Raw genomic sequence first — 3,113 nt, forward strand, 5'->3', positions numbered from 1 at the left:
TCCGAAGGCGAAGTCGTACTGCTGACTGTACAGAGGTGTGACAGCAGTAAGGTGTTTCCTTCAGACAACCAGAATGACAGCGATGCTGCCTTCCCACAAGGAGGGGTGGGGTTAGAAAAGGTCGACCCTAAAAATGCACACGGATATCCGTCTCCGGCCGTAAGGTCTCAACAAGTACGGAGCCAATACAAAAATTACCCATAGAAAGTTCGTGTGTGACCGACCTCAAGCAGTTGTCCCTTGGGCACTGCGGTCACGTTTCCAGGTCACCAAGACCACCTCTAATCCAATTTCCTTTTCAGGTACCTCCAGAAGAACCCTTCCATGGTGTGGGCAACCGGGAAGTGATAACCGCCCTCATACCTCTAACAGCACTCGGGACCACTGAATTAATAATCAACCTTCCTCTTCAATTCCTATTATTCCTCCTACATCGACTTTCAACTCTAAACTTCCTCCTTCAGCTTCCTCCTCAAGTGTCACCATAGCCAACGATTCTAGTGCGCAAAACACTGTCCCAGGTCTACTGAAACCTCGCTCCAAACTACACATTGGAGCCTTCAACGTACGAACCCTATGTCAAATCGGTCAGCAGGCTTCCTTGGCTAAAACCCTATAGTCTCTTACCATTGACGTGTGTTGTGTCTCCGAAACACGCATACAGGATTCCAGTGTGGTTATTCACCTGACCTCACCTCGGCAAAACGGAGAGCCAACGAGATACACCCTTCGTGTATCTGGTGATCCGATGGCAAGTTCTCGTGGACTGGCAGGTGTAGGTATAGCATTAAGCATGAGGGCCGAACAAACACTGCTAGAGTGGATCCTCGTCAACAGTCGTCTATGTGCTGTTCGGCTAAACGGCTCTGTAAGAACTCGGAAGGATAGGAACACACGTCGTTGCCTTTTCGTCGTTTCCGCCTACGCTCCCACAGACTGCAGCTCAGATGAGGTGAGAAATAGTACTCGTAGAGGGTGACTTTAATCCTCAGATAGGTAGTTTAAACCAACCAGAAAGGCATTTAGGTGGATATTTTAGTATTCCAACACAGCGAACAGATAATGGTGATCGTCTGCTGCAACTCTGCTCAGACAATCGTTTATTTTTAGCAAACACAAATTTTAAGCATAAGGAGAGACATCGTCTAACATGGCGACCCCCTGCACCAAACCAACGATGTACTCAAATAGACCACATTGCCATCAGTCATCGTTGGAGAGGGTCAGCGGAAGATTGTCGCTCATTCTGGAGTACCTGCTTGGACTCCGACCACGCCATAATACGGGCACGCATCTGCTTGCGCCTCACTGGACGCAAAAAAGCCACATTAAAAAGACCAATTAGAACTGAGTTGAGTAACGAGAAAACCAATCAATTACAACACTGATCCTTCATCAGTTATAAAGAAACAAACAAATCGATCCGTTTTTTATAAAATGCATGCTCTAATATACCTTTTTATATCTTCTAGAATACAATTGAGCAACTGAGAACACAAGAATTTGCAGTCATTAGAATATTATCGGAAGGAGGACTGAATTCAATTCAACCGAAAGTTCATCAAAGAAGTGATCGATCTACATCGGGCTTCCATTGAAATACTAGAAGAACTTGATGGTTGGCATATCGTAGCATGAGACCTCTCAACACTGAACACTCACAGTAGTCTTACACACTAACTTAATGTATCCTCAGCAGTGCACATCCATAATCCCGCCTACAGGATACAAACTCAGGACCTTCAGCCTTGATCAAATGAAAACAACCACATATCTAATGAAAATTATGTTTAATAGTTTATTAAATTAAAACAAAACAACAACAGCAACAAAATCATTACATAACTGGGTACATAGAAAAGTGTTGATGCTTCTACAAACTAATATCTAAACTATTGAAATGAACTACAAACTATAGTGATTATCTTCTATCACCATGTTCTTATCTATTTAACCATATAAGGTGTACTATTTAAGTTTTGTGTGAGTACAATATCATCCTTTGTTTTTAATGATGAGTATCACATTCTAATTATGTGCCTATATATATGTGATCAATAATTACCCATTCACACCCAACAAGTGTGAGTGAAATTGGCACTTTTTTACAAAGAAAACTGGATGAAAACAAATACTTTGGCAGTTAGTTCAACAGACATTTTGGCTTCAGCTATGCGTAGACAATATAACCACCACCAGCCATCTAATTCTAAATCACTTTCTTCGTCGTGGAACGCGAGAACATTCAATTCAGTTCAATCAGGCAGCATGGCTCAACCTTGCAGACGTGGTATTTATGTTTAACTGGTCTTGCTTTAGAAACTTCAGACACCATATCGCTAATTGTTATGATACTATGGATCAGTGTAGAAAATGATGTAACTTCCGACTATGATCTCATAGATAAGACAGTCACATGATGACTTGCCGACAATTTTAGAATAAGGTCTATTAATCTAATGAAACGAATTAGACTATAATCCCACGCCATCATTGTTCGTAATTTAACTGACGGGCCTAACAAAAATAAACCTAACAGATTCAAGTGATGGTGAGATGCTATTCACCACGTTGACTTGTTCCTCCACGTTCCTCATTATCTAATATCATTAATCTGTACGGGTTATTTGTTTATTTGAATGAAGTGATCGAAACAATAGTGATAAATTGCAAAAACTAAATGTAACCTGTTCATTTATAGCAGAACTAACACACAAGCACGTATACTGCACGCTCAAATTTCAACTCCATTCCTTCATATTGCGAACACCACGTTGGTTCAAAAATCAGCAGCACACACGAACTAGAATGGTTATCAATCACACAGAATAAACTTGACGAAAATTGTATGACATTGACAGAATTCAAAAGAGGCGAAATGATTCATTTGGTATTGTTTTGCTTGTATTTTCCTATTGAGGTTTAAGTCTGCAATTGATCAGTCTGTTACTGGCATATGTGCATCCTGTGCGTATGCCTCGATATTGCCTTAAATTCACAAGCATTTATAAGCGAAGATGGATAGTGAACAACAGTTGAATCCAGGACGCACGTTTCGTTCTATTTTGGAATCGTCAGCTAGATAATTAATGTTCACTCTGGGACTCGAACCC

The sequence above is a fragment of the Schistosoma haematobium genome, chromosome 3 (genome assembly GCF_000699445.3).
Source record: "Schistosoma haematobium chromosome 3, whole genome shotgun sequence".
In the NCBI taxonomy this organism is placed as follows: domain Eukaryota; kingdom Metazoa; phylum Platyhelminthes; class Trematoda; order Strigeidida; family Schistosomatidae; genus Schistosoma; species Schistosoma haematobium.